Raw genomic sequence first — 14,649 nt, 5'->3', positions numbered from 1 at the left:
TTAATTAGTTACTTTTGGACTATATGAAAGGGTAAATATCCCATTCATTCTATTAGAACAGAAATGTGCATAACATTCCTACAAAAGGAAAATAACCAAATAACCACATTTCACCAAAGCTAGTTCATAGTTGATTCTTTAAAATATTCTAAGTAAATAACAAGAATCGAATTTCAAACTAAATGTTTTGGAAACATGACATAATACATATTCATTGACAAGAAGTCAATCTTATAGTCTTCCTATGATCCATACAACATCAAACTCAAAACCCAAAAATTCAGATCTTAAAACCCAAGGAAATTGATATCCAATTAAATCAATCAATACATTTATTTATTTCTTCCCCAAATAAATATTTGGGGATGAATACACAATGTGCAAGAAAACTATCAAAAAACAAAACAGAAGCAAATATATTAAAAAATATTTGCAGTGTCAATTACTAGTTCAATTTAACTTCATACAATGCATTCTCGAACATGATCGTTGGCAATTCTAATACTCTGTTAACCTCAATAATCCGCGAAAATTAAGATCCATCTAAACAAATTAAAACTGAAAAAACCGCAATGCTTTTTCAAAAAATAAAATAAAATAAAATAAATGTGATTTTGCCAGGCTGATAGCAACGCTCTGTCCACAACATCCTTCGCAGCCTCTCTCTATCGGCTGCAGACGTAGCCGCAAACAACAGACGTACATACATACATAGTTGTCGTACTAAAACAATAACAAATTTCACAGAATCAAATCAAAGCGAAATAATCAAAAGAAAAATAATATCGGAAAAGAAGCCGCAAGGAACATTTATGAAAATGAAACCAGAAGATTACAAATTGAATAATAACAATATTTTCAACCCAAAAATGCTCAAACACTAGACCATATTCCAATCAGTAAGTCAAAACGAAACAAAGATGTTTATTCGAACCACTTAAAGTATCTATTTCATATTTTATAAAAATTAATCATACACTATTACCAAAATACACTTAACTTTTACTTAAATTGTAAACATACTATTACACATACAATTATTTTATATATAAAGTCAAATGGTAAAAATGTTAAAAACTCTTACATATTTTCATTAATCAATAAAACAATAATATTTCATAATTTACTACAAAATCCCAAAAACCTCATTGAATTGGGATGGAGGAAGTAATATTAATAAATATTGAAAATTATTAGTAATATACATGTTGGGAATTTTGGCCGTTCGAGGCCTAAGCTGACAAGTCCTTCGATAAATAAATAAGTTGACCCACTCCTTAGCCCGGCCAATCGGATTCGACCCAAACCCATATATCAAACCCTAAGTCAATTTTTTTGGTTGTTATGTTGGTTATAACCGTGTATGATTTTTTTGTTTGGGGAAGTTATTAAAGATTAGTTTGAAAGGGTTTTTGGGTGAGTCAGTTTAGTGTAGAGAGATACACCAGAACCGAGAGAGAGATCGAGAGTTAGAGAGTGAAGGAGAGGGAGAGAAACTGTCGAGCGATTCCGGTGAGTTCCCGGTGAGGTTCGGGACCCTTTTCTTGTGCCGATTCCGGTGGATTTCGAGGCTTGAAGTAAAGAGCCGACCTCCACTTTGAGACGTGGTTACCTCAGGCCATTCTCGCACCATGGGCTGAGCCTTACTTCGCCGTCCCTCTCGTCGGTGAAAGGAATGAAGATTGGAGAAGATGACTGCCGGAGTTCACTGCCGTTGTCCCGCTGTTCGTCGGTGTGAATCTGAAGGAGTCACTGGTCGTTGTCATCGTCCGTTGATTTGGAGTTGTACGTCGATTTTTGCCGGAGAATACAAAAGTCGCGTCGTCGCCAGAGGAGGAGCTGTCCGCCGGAGGTGTCTATCGGTGGGAATCGTCATCATCGTAGTCGGCGGATTGACTTGTCTTTCTTTTCTCTTTGAACACGAATAGGAAGGGAAGATTTCGGCATTAGACAAGAATAGAGAGAGCATACTAAGGGAGTTTTCTTTCTTTGATTAAATTCCCAATTTTATAGTCAGACTTATGCCTTTACTTTTATATGTGTTAATTCATTTCGATTCGATTTTAGTTTAATTTGAGTTTTATTCGAATTTTGCTTCCGTTATTATTAATTGATTCGTATCTTGTATACGAAGTTTGTTCGATAAATCCAAATGATTCGAAATAAATTTACAACAATACAAAAATAATATTATAATTTCATAGTTGTATATTTATATTATAAATTATATATTTATTATATAACTATATTTGATTTCAATTATATTATTACCATATAAACCAAAAAACATAGGCATGTTAAAGTAGACACGCCCATGTTTAATTTTACAACACAACTGTTTCAATAGTTGTGTTTATATAAACACGGGCGTGTTTATAAATAACAGGGTTGTATTTAAAAAAATAAATAAAATTATGTAGAGGGAATAGAAACGCCTATGTACCAGGCCATGTATGATCAACACGGCCTTGTTCATAACAACACAACCATATTGTTAACACAAAATACTTGGGGTGTACAATGGGTTATACACGCCCATCTACCAGGCCTTGTACGAGAAAGCCATGTTGATAACAATGTGGCCGTATTGTTAAAACATAATACTGTGAGGGGATGGACACGGCAATGTACCAGACCGTGTATAAGAAACACGTTATGTTGAATATACATACGACCATGTTAAAAAAAAATAGAATAGTGCTAGGGGGTTGGATACGTCCATGTATTAGGACGTGTAGAACAAAAACGATTGTGTGTTTGTGTACACAATCATACAAAATTTACTTACAGAACTATTTTTAGACAAGCTTCTGTTACATAACTAAATAATAAGGGAGATTAGTTATAGATGTAAAAAATAATTTCCAAAAAAAATAATATTCCACACATCCGCCAAGTGGCATTTACGTGGGGGACACGTGTCCTCCGATGTGCTACAAAACATTTTTGGCAACAAATGACCAAATGTGCCAAAAAAATCCGATTAGGGGACTATTTTATATAAAAGTTCAATTTATGAAACTAAAATGATAAAGAAGCTTAGTTACAGGGCTAAAAAAATAGTTTAGCTCCGTAACTAGAGTCTTTTATTATTTTAGTCTCATAATTGGAGCCTGTCGTAAGCTATTCTCGTAAGTGGAAAATTTTTCGCACTTTTAGTCCTCCGGCGCCGAAGATGCCTACGTAACACCCAAGTGGCTTGCCAGAGGACACGTAGATTTTTTTTTTTAAAAAAAAACAATTATAAAAATAAAATTTATTTATTTATTTTATCTTTTTTTGTAAAAATTGAAAAACTTCAAAAATATTTTTGAAAATTTAAAAAAAATTAAGAAAAAAATGAAAATCTACGTGTCTGCCAGGTGTCGCTGACTTGGCGGATACGCATCATCTGATGAGCCACACAGATGTCACGTAGGCATCTTCAGCAGCAGAGGACTAAAATTGCAAAAAGTTTCCGCTTACGAGATTGTTTGCAACATGTTCCAGTTATGAGAGTAAAATGATAAAAGAATGTAGTTACGGGAAAAAATTAGTTTACTCTTAAAAATTAGTATTAATGAAAATAAAATAATTGATATAAAAATATATGATAATTAATTTTCGCTTAATCAAATTTAAAATTAAAAAAAAACAACAACATAAAATTTTACAATAAGAATTTGACTATATATATTCATACGGAAATGTAATTCCTTGTTTACTATAAGAATTTTACTATAAAAATCTTATTGCGGAGTATGACTCATACACCGTCAAATATATATATATATATATATAATATATATTAATATTAGATTAGATATTTTTTATAAATAAATAAAATTAATATAATAATTTTGTAATAGTCATAACTACGTTTGTGTTTGTTCGAGTGATTTGGGTGAATTCTCACAATTTATTAAAATTCTTCTTAAAAATATCAAATTAAACGTCTAATATTTATTTTTTATATTATATTAAAAATTAATTTATATTTAAAATATAATATTAAAAACTATTTATATCACATCAAAAAACTATTCTAATTCAAAAAATCTACAATTCAAATAAAAACATCAACCAAACATGGGTATTAATCTTTAAAGTAATGCACAAACAAGGGTATTAATCTTTAAATAAAATTATATTTTATATTCTTGAAATATGCAAAACTAATTAGTAGCCTTACCATATTATTATTATAAATTTATTTTTAAAAATGACTGTTTCATTCTTATTAAATTTTCTCAAAATGATTCTATATAAAGAGTTTCAAATTGTAAATCTAATATAATTTCAGCCAAAATATTAATTTATAATATGGCATTCTCATCTTCGCCATTCATTTCTATATTTATTTATCTTTTCATTGAATCTACAAATAGTTCTTATTTTTCTTCGTCTATTAAGAGAAAAATTCATACTGGTCCGAACCCAGAGAAACCATCATAATCGCCGCACAAAATCCATTTGGCAATATCGATAGAAGAATTTCTACTGATCCGAAGCCAGAGAAACCATCATAATCACCACACGTAATATTTTGATGTGATATATTATGAAAAAATTAATATATTTTTCTAATAAATCGTACAATTAAATAGTGTTAAACTAAATATTTGAAATCATAACTAAACACTTGTATTCCCCACACTTTTCTACAAAATATTATGATAAATATACTTATTATTATAAAATATTGCTTCGTTCGTCCGCCTCTAAGGGAGTCATATTTATTTTTTGTGTCATTATACTTAACATTAAAATATCCTTATATTTGTATGATTTTTTTGTACAAATGTCCTTCTATTAGTATTATAAGATACCAATAAAAGTATTTTTTTTTTTCCGTTTTTTCTTAATTTGTACTACGTTTTGATATAATAATTAATATTCAAATATAAACACACAAAAAGTAAATGAAACATTTAGAGTTGGATGAAGGTAGTATTATAAATAATTCAATAGTACAAAAATTTTATAATAGTTAAAAACTAATAACTTTAATATTATAACTTATACCTATTAATTTGGTTAATATGTGAAAAAAAAAATAATTAAAATAATTACATGTTATATTAATATGGTCTAGGAATTATTAGTCCCCTTAATCTTTCTTAGCCTCAGTATCCATGCAAACAAAATATATACATGGTTATTAGGTTCGATCGAGGGTTTATCTAGTGCGTTTTTTCGGGTAACGATTGCGGGTTACCAAATCATTAATATATATATATATATACATGGGAATTAGGAAAGATTTCTAAGTTAAGGATTCTTTCGTGGTCTTTTTCCACAACAATCATATTACATGTATATCAAATCAGTACAGCGTAATGAGTTGACAACAAAAATAGTTGTCCAATTCAATCCAAAACAAGATTTATATCTTGATACCAACTCAATGCTGATCTTCTATCATCATACATTCAACCAAATAAATTTAATTTGTGAAAGCCTTGTAAAGAGGTGGCCTACTAAATTTAATTTGTGAAAGCCTTGTAAAGAGGTGGCCTACCGGGATTAGAAGTGGACTTGTGACCGTAAGATAATGAGTTCAAAATCCTCGAACGTCTCTTAGCCTTGCTTCTAAGAGTTTGCAAGTCTATATAAGTCTAATTATGCTCAAGACAAAGAGAACCATTCATCGTAACAATAAAAATCACCAAAAGTTATTCATAAGTCTTCATATTTTACAATAAAAATACATAGAATTATAAATATTAAATAAATACACTCTTAAATTTTACCTCAAAATAGAAAGGGGTGAGCTTATTCCAACATTAAGTTTAAGTACTATGTAGCCAATATATACTTCATGAATACAATTAAAAATTGTCATAACATAACGTGTATGTTATTCAAATAACAATCAGATTACATGCATATAATATCCATATAATGAAATTATAACAAAACAATAAGCAATTATCTAATTTAAAGTTAAATAAGATCTACATTTAAAAAGTACTCACACCGTCCTAAACAACCTGCAATATTCCTTTTTGGTATGTCCAAAATACCCTGCAACATTTCCAATATAGGAAATAATTAATTATACTTAATATATACCTTACACTTTATTTCCTCACATCATCCAAATAAAAAAATATATATATATATTTCTCTCTCTGTCACATCACATAATTTCTAAATTATCTTACTTAATACTACCCACCTAAAAACCCGTGCCAAAAATAAATGTTGCACCTTATTTGGGACGGAGAGAGGACAAAATTTTAAAATAGATTCAATCATGTAATTTTACTCTCCCTTTCCTGAGGCAACGAGTATTTTTTCTTCCGCTTGGCTTGCAAGCGGCAAGAATGTGTGAATATTGTCATTCCAACATCAGGAGTTAATCTCGGTCTTTCATAATCTTATCTAGGTGCATTATTTGCATTTGTGAACACATGTTATTCGAAGTAATAAAAGCAAAAGAAATTAGCCTCCCGAATTAGAAAAGAATTGAGAATTGAGCCTTTAACTTGTGCCTCATTATTCACCACATGTTTCAAACGATATATAACTTTGCGTTGTTTTATTTGCTTGCTACAATCACATGGTATTTTCAACGTACTTTAAGGATAGAGATATTACCCCTCAAAGGAGTATATCCAACCAAATTGAACTGGACGTGCTATTCTTGTTTCGTAAGGCAAATGTACTGGAAGATGTTCCGTATTATTGAAAAATTCGGATATGAATATTGTCTCCAAGTTAAAAAGAATGACATGTATCTCAGTTTCATATCATTCAATGAAACTACCTTCCATGTTAGATGTCCGAAGAAGTTGCTCCATTATGTAATGGCTTTCTAAATTTTGGCATCACTTCTCAAAATCCAATCATGAAGAGAAATTAGGGATGATGGTTGAGCAGTTGAGATGACAACTAAATGTTTTAAAGGGGCCAAAAAAATTACGAACGACGACAATGAAATGGAACCCTAGATCGCGAAGAACACGTATCGGGGTGAGAGGAGGTGAACAAGTGAGAGGAAGTGGGTGAATGGACGAGTATGTTAAATTTTAATTTTGGATTATTAAATTAAAAATGTATTTAAGGATATGTGATTAATTATATTTAATGAATGATATTTTAGTAAATATATATAAACATTAACAATAATAATTTCGAAGAGCAGATGTACTTTTTACTAAATAAGTAATGAAGACATTTTTAAATGAAAGTTAAAAAATAAAAATGAATACAAAATTGAATAACAAATATAAATATTATTTTTTATATGACAACATATTATCCTATAAGAATTCAAACTAAATATAGAAATCAAATACATCCACTATTTAATTTTCATTCAATTTAATCTGCATTATATTCGTTAATCCTAATCAATTACATTTTTTTTCCTAATGAAATATATCTATTTTCATTTAATAATTGTTGTACATTTATATAATTATATTTAATACCAACTCTAATTTATATATCATATTTAATTTTTTACAATATAACTTTTATCAATTTTAATTCAATTATTTTTTATTTCTCTCAATCTTATAAAATTATATAAATTTGGTTAAGTACAAAAAAAACTAAAAAATAATAATATTTTAATATTAAAATAAGATATTATAAAAAAAAATTATCAAATGATTGATAAATATAATAATACAATAAGTAAAAAAAATAAGTAACAAATTGATTATTATTTGTTTAAAATAAAAATAATAAAATTATAAGTTATAAAATTATTTATTATAAATGAATTATATATAAATTTAGCTTACAACAAAAAATAAAAATATAAATAAAAACAAAAAATATAATTTTTGTTGTGAAGTGTACACGACGATGTCGATACGGAGGATACGTGGATGTTTTTATTCACAACCAAACTTTTACCTGTATATGTATATAAATGGAATGGAATGAAAGGATGTCGACACGGAGGATACGCGGATCCTTTTATTCACAACCAAACTTTTACCTGTATATGTATATAAATGGAATGGAATGAAAGGATCATGCACAAACACAATACAATTCTCAATCTCTCTCTCTGCCTCTTCATTCATATTAATACTATCCTACTTAATAATATAATATAATACAGGGTAAACTGTTTTTTTAGTCCCGTAATTGGACCCCTTTATCATTTTAGTCCTGTAAGTGAAGCATGTCGCAAACTAGTCCCATAAGTGAAAAATTTTCGTTGTTTTAGTCCTCCGGCGCCGGAGACGCTCGCGTGGCTCACTGGAGGTGACGTGTCCGCCAGGTGTCGCTGACCTGGCGGACACGTGGATTTTTATTTTTTTTTCATTTTTTAAAATTTTTTAAAAAACTTATTTTTAATTTATTTTAAATTTTATTTGTATTTTTTTATTTTTTTTATTTGGTACAATTAAAAAAAATGAAAAAAATGAATCCACGTGTCCGCCAGGTGTCGCTGACCTGGCGGGACGCCTGGCGGACACGTCACCTCCGGCGAGCCACGCGGGCGTCTCCGGCGCCGGAGAACTAAAACAGGAAAAACTTTTCACTTATGGGACTAGTTTGCGATAGGCTCCACTTATAGGACTAAAGTGATAAAGGAGTCCAGTTACGGGACTAAAAAAACAGTTTACCCTATAATATATAAAGGTACACATTATATATATATATATACACACTCACACAACATACACATATATATATATATATTTACTTATATATATTATATACAATATATAAAATAGTGGTTAGCGGTAGAGATAATTAATATTTCTATTGGCTAATCATATAATAATATTACAACACGTTATCAGTAGATTATATATTTTATTTTCTGTAAGGTAATATTTTATATTTTATCTGTTTATTATGACTAACCTTGCCAAACAGGAATTTCTCTCTCTCTTCGTTTATAGCCAAAATTATATGGCATGGGCTCGCGATGTTAAAATGCATCTGGCATCAATGGGCTTGGAAAATACCATTGCCCGGGATAAAAACTCCCCGAGCCAAGATCGTGCAAAGGCCATGATCTTTTTGTGCCATCACATTGATGAGGCACTAAAAATGCAGTATGTCACGCTGGAATCCCCACTCGAATTGTGGGAGAGATTGAAAGAAAGATACAATCATTTGAGGCTGACATTATTGCCAAGGGCACGAAGCGAATGACAAAGCTTACGGCTTTAGGACTTTAAAACAGTCCAAGTTTATAATTGTGCAATGTTTAAAATAACATCACAGTTGCGCCATTGTGGCGAAAATGTATCTGAATCTGATATGATGGAGAAAAATTTCTCCACTTTTCATGTCTCTAACATGGTTTTGCAGCAACAGTATCGCGAAAGAGGCTTCCAGAAATATTCTGAGCTGGTCACCTGTCTTTTGCTGGCCGAACAAAATAATGAATTGCTGTTGAAAAATCACGAATCTCGGCCGACAGGTGCAAATCCATTTCCAGAGGCAAATGCAATACATCCGGCAAATCTGGTGCGTGGTCGTGGGCAAGTCAGAAATCAGCGAATTGATCGCGATCGAAATCAGAATCGCGGAGGGGGCCGGGCAAACGCATACAGTCACAATAATTATCAAAACAGGTCCCGATATGTGCCAAATCGGCGATATAATGACAGAAGGCCGTACAGACCTCAACAGAGGATCAACACCAGGAGAAACATAAATAATGACGAGGAATGCATCCGGTGTGGAATCAAAGGCCATTGGGCCCATGTTTGTCGCACAGCCAGTCACTTGGCTGAACTGTATCGGGCCTCAAAAGAAAGACAGGGAAGAATTGCCCCCGAAACAAATCACGCTGCCCATGATGACACATTTGACGATGTGATGAATGAAAATATCACGCACCTGGATGCCGATGATCTGCTTGATATAGCTGATGATGTTAAATGATAAAATGATGTTGTATCTCTTTTGTTAATTTGATGTTTTCTGCCCCCTTTTTGTATTACCCCCTATAATATAAGTCTATTTTGATTATGTTACTAATACATGTCTTTTATTATTTTTACCTTCTTGCAAAGATATGGATGCCAAATATTTTGGAGCCGATGACAACATCTTCCTTATCGACAGTGCTACGACTCACAACATTCTGAAAAACAAAAGTTATTTCTCCTATCTTAATATGGGAAAGACCACAATTGTTACTATCAGTGGTGCATCGAAAATGATTGAAGGCTCGGGAAAAGCTATTGTATATCTCCCAAAAGGGACAAAAATGGCAATTGAAAATGCCTTGTTCTCGAGCAGAGCTCGAAGGAATTTACTGAACTTCAGTGATATTCGGAAAAATGGGTATCACATTGAAACATTGAATGAGGCAGAAAATGAGTATCTCTTGATAACTCAGGTTGTGAATGGCAAAAGAATTGTGAAAGAAAAATTGCCATCATTTTCTTCCGGCTTATATTATTAAAAAATCAGTGCCATTGAAACGTATCACCTAGTAGACCAAATGGCTACTAGCGAATTTAAAACTTGGCACGATCAACTTCGGCATCCTGGCAATGTAATGCTGAGGCGAATTGTTGAAAATTCAAATGGCCACTCATTGAAAAAGAAAAATATTTTGAGTCCGAATGAATTTGTTTGTGTTGCCTGTTCCCAAGGGAAATTAATAATCAGGCCATCTCCAACAAAGGTTGGATTTGAATCCCCAGCTTTCCTGGAAAGAATTCAGGGTGATACTTGTGGACCAATAGATCCACCATGTGGACCCTTCAAGTACTTTATGGTACTAATTGACGCGTCAACGTGATGGTCACACGTATGTCTGTTATCTACTCGCAATCTAGCTTTTGCTAAACTACTTGCACAAATAATTAAATTGCGAGCACAATTTCTAAATCAACCGATAAAGAAAATACGTCTAGATAATGTTGGAGAGTATTCATCACATACATTTGATGATTACTGCATGTCAATTGGGATTACTGTGGAACACCCTATTCCCCATGTACATACGCAAAATGGCCTGGCTGAATCCCTTATCAAAAGATTGCAATTAATTGCTAGACCATTGTTAATGAGGTCTAAACTCCCAGTATCATGTTGGGGACATGCTATATTGCATGCAGCAGCCCTCGTGAAAATAAGGCCGACAAGTTATCACTGTTATTCCCCTACTCAATTGGTTATTGGAAAAATACCAAATATATCTCACCTGCGAATATTTGGGTGTACTATTTATGTTCCAATTACGCCACCTCAACGCACGAAAATGGGACCTCAAAGAAGGTTGGGTATATATGTCGGGTATGAATCAACCTCGATTGCGAAATATCTTGAACCAACAACGGGTGACTTATTTATTGCAAGGTTTGCAGACTGTCATTTTGACGAATCACATTTCCCGACATTAGGGGGAGACAGTAATCAACTGAAAAAAGAAATTTTGTGGAAAATACCACTTGAATTTGATCATCGTACGAAATATAGTGAACTTGAAGTTCAAAGAATTGTGCATTTGCAGAAAATTGCAAATCAATTGCCTGATGTTTTTAATGATGCTGCCAGAGTTACGAAATCATATATTGCAGCAACAAATGCACCAGCCAAAATAAATATCCCAGAAAGGAAAGTGCCGAGTGCTAATGAGCATACTGCCCGCGTAAAACGTGGCAGACCGTTGGGTTCCAAGGATAAGAATCCACAAAAGAATAAAATTGTAAATACTGGTGAAAAGATCAACAATGATCAGATACCTGAAAATGTCAGTACAACCCCTGAAGAGGTTGATACTAAAAATTCTGATGAAAGTGATGACGAAGTTATTGAAACTTCTGTTAACTATACCACCAGTGGAAAATATTGGAACAGAAAGAAAACAAATATTGATAATGCATTTGCATATTATGTAGCACTCGATATAATTAAAGATGACGAGAATTATGAACCAAAAGCAGTTGATAAATGTCGGCAAAAAGATGATTGGGTAAAATGGAAAGACGCAATTAAATCTGAATTGGGCTCATTGAAAAAACGGCAAGTATTCGGCTCTATAGTCCAAACACCGGAAAATGTGAAACCTGTTGGTTACAGATGGGTGTTTGTGAGAAAAAGAAATGAAAATAATGATATCACAAGATATAAAGCAAGGATTGTAGCCCAGGGTTTTTCCCAGAGACTGGGTATTGATTTTGAAGAAACATATTCGCCGGTCATGGACGGGATAACATTCAAGTATCTGGTGAGCCTAGCAGTACACAATAATCTTGATATGCGATTAATGGATGTGGTTACTGCATATTTTTATGGCTCTTTAGACAATGACGTCTATATGAAAATCCCAGAAGGGATCAACATTCCTGAATCATTTAAATCAAAGCCAAAAGAATCATATTCCATCAAATTGCAAAAATCTTTGTATGGGCTCAAGCAATCAGGCCGAATGTGGTACAATCGTCTCAGCGAAAGCTTAATCAAATAAGGTTATATAAATGACCCTATCTGTCCATGTGTTTTTATAAAGAAAAATGGGTCTGAATTTGTAATCATCGTTGTATATGTCGATGATCTCAATTTGATTGGAACTCCTGATGAAATCCAGAAAGCTGTTGAATATCTGAAAAAGGAGTTTGAGATCAAAGATTTTGGAAAAACTAAGTTTTGCCTTGGTCTGCAAATTGAGCATTTGGAAAGTGAAATCTTTATCCACCAATCAAATTATACCAAAAGGGTACTAAAACAGTTCCTGATGGATAAATCACATCCGCTAAGTACTCCAATGATCGTCAGAGCACTCGATCCAGCAAATGATCCATTTAGACCAAAAGAGGAAAATGAAGAAACACTTGGCCCAAAAGTGCCATATATGAGTGCTATAGGCGCATTAATGTATCTTGCTAACAGCACCCGACCTGATATATCATTTGCTGTAAATTTATTGGCAAGATTCAGTTCATCGCCTACTCGACGACATTGGAACGGGATTAAGCACATTTTTCGCTATCTCCAAGGAACAATTGATTTCGGGTTATCTTACTCGAAAGATTCTCGACATGAATTAATTGGATTTGCCGATGCAGGATATTTATCGGATCCTCATAAAGCCAAGTCACAAACTGGCTATATATTTACTTGTGGCGAAACAGTGATCTCTTGGAGATCAATGAAACAAACTTTAACTGCCACTTCTTCAAATCATGTTGAAATATTGGCAATACATGAAGCTAGTCGAGAATGTGTTTGGTTGAGGTCAATGACTCAACATATTCTGAAAAATTGCGGGTTAATACCTAACGATAAAATTTCCCCAACTACATTGTATGAAAATAATACGGCTTGTATAGCCCAATTGAAAGTGGATTACATTAAAGGATATAGAACGAAACATATTTCACCAAAATTCTTTTTTACTCTTGATCTACAACAAAATGGTGAAATCAATGTGCAACAAATTCGATCAGATAATAATTTGGCGGATATATTAACCAAGGCATTGCCGACGGTAACATTTGAAAAACTGGTGAAGAAGATTGGGATGTCCCGGTTAAGGGATCTCAAATAATGCTCAGATCAGGGGGAGCGAATCGATATGAGAATGTTGTACTCTTTTTCCTTCACTAGGATTTTTTTTGTCCCACAGAGTTTTTTCCTAGTAAGGTTTTAACGAGGCACATTCTTCGTACAAAAGCATCAAAGGGGGAGTGTTGTGAAGTGTACACGACGATGTCGACACGGAGGATACGTGGATGCTTTTATTAACAACCAAACTTTTACCTGTACATGTATATAAATGGAATGGAATGAAAGGATCATTCATGCACAAACACAATACAATTCTCAATCTCTCTCTGCCTCTTCATTCATATTAATACTATCCTACTTAATAATATAATATAATATATAAAGGTACATATTATATATATATACACTCACGCATCATACATATATATATTTACTTATATATTATATACAATATATAAAATAGTGGTTAACGGTAAAGATAATTAATATTTCTATTCGCTCATCCTATAATAATATTACAACAATTTTAGCTTATTACAAAATGCAATTCTCATTCAAAACATTTTTTACAAAAACTAGACTCTAAACCCTAACCCAACCAAAAACTATAACCCAACTTAAACAAATAAACAACTCCTGCAATCATCACTAAAATAAGTATTATGTTTTATAGTTTATATATATAAATAAATATATGTATATTGTTATTGAGAACACTATATTTGTATAATACAAAATTTCCAAAAATAAAAAATAAAAGAACTATTTACCATTCTATTTCTTTGGCATGCTTATTGAAAACTTAGCAAAGTTATTTTTTGGATGTATTGGCTCAGTGATTTATTTTAAATGTTAATTTTAATTTTTTATTTGAATAATATAGTTTAAATATAATATACTTGTGAAAGGATATAATTGATATTAAAGATTGCATTAAGAACATTAAAAACACTAATAACATGAACAAAACATCAATTAAAGATTGCATTAAGAACATTAAAAACACTAATAACATGAACAAAACATTGATGTTCTTATAATCTTATTGCAAGAGGGATTGATCTAAAAAGTACTCCCTTGTTTAATTTCTATTATCCTAAATATATTTGTACAATTTTTTTAGGTGATTGTCTTTCTATTATGAATTGACAAATTTGATAGAGATTAAAAGTAATAAATGAATGAAGGGTAAAAATATAAAATTTGTGTTTAAAAAAAATA

This window comes from Andrographis paniculata, unplaced genomic scaffold (genome assembly GCF_009805555.1).
Source record: "Andrographis paniculata isolate CXL003 unplaced genomic scaffold, ASM980555v1 Contig86END, whole genome shotgun sequence".
NCBI lineage: Eukaryota > Viridiplantae > Streptophyta > Magnoliopsida > Lamiales > Acanthaceae > Andrographis > Andrographis paniculata.
The sequence above is the reverse complement of the archived record's forward strand: the minus strand, read 5'-3'. Positions refer to the sequence as shown.